This window comes from Trachymyrmex septentrionalis, unplaced genomic scaffold (genome assembly GCF_001594115.1).
Source record: "Trachymyrmex septentrionalis isolate Tsep2-gDNA-1 unplaced genomic scaffold, Tsep1.0 scaffold40, whole genome shotgun sequence".
NCBI classification, from domain to species: Eukaryota; Metazoa; Arthropoda; class Insecta; order Hymenoptera; family Formicidae; genus Trachymyrmex; species Trachymyrmex septentrionalis.
The window spans coordinates 3,523,275-3,523,962 of record NW_017305569.1 but is presented as its reverse complement, the minus strand read 5'-3'; the positions used below and the strand labels follow the sequence as shown (position 1 = coordinate 3,523,962).

Here is a 688-nt window from a genome sequence, read left to right as displayed (position 1 = left end):
TATATATATATATTTTTTTTTATTCTTTTATTAATAATGTTAAATATCTAATGGGGAAGTCTAATGGAGTAGCTATTATTTAATAAAATGTTAATATTATTTTTTCAGTTTTTTTCAATAATCCAAATGTGTAAATAAAATAATTTTGTCATTCCATAAATTATTCTTTTTTTTATGCTCAATCGGGTGTTGTAAATTATAATTAAAATATCTGCTTGAGAATGTGGTTTTATGAAATAGATCAAATTTAATTGAATGTTCTTCTCTAATTAATTTTATATCCAAAAAGTTTAATTGATTATTATTTTCTATTTCAATTGTAAACTTTAAATGTTTTTATCTAAGGAGTTAAAAACTTCTAATATGTGATCTATCTTGTCGGAAGGAGCAGTCAATAATAGATCGTCCATATACCTGACTAAATCAAGGATTGAGGACCTATCAATATTTATTATACTATATAATGTAATTTCTAATATTAATCAACATGTTATGACAGTATATTTATAGAGACATAATCAGCACGTTAATGTTTCCATCTGATACAATGGTTGGAGAGCCATACATCCTTGAATTGGATAGTTTGAAAGAATTCCAAGAGTTTGACAAGATATTAAAATAAGGATATTGAGCAATGTATATATTTGAAGATAATTGATTCCTTCGGATTTATTTTATTATTATAATT

At 23.3% G+C, this 688-nt stretch overlaps 1 protein-coding gene across 2 annotated transcripts in view; it reads right to left on the bottom strand.

Annotated features, from left to right (window-relative positions):
- LOC108751097 overlaps positions 1-688 on the bottom strand; it is a 9,161-nt gene that overhangs the window by 3,287 nt on the left and 5,186 nt on the right. The window lies entirely within an intron of this gene.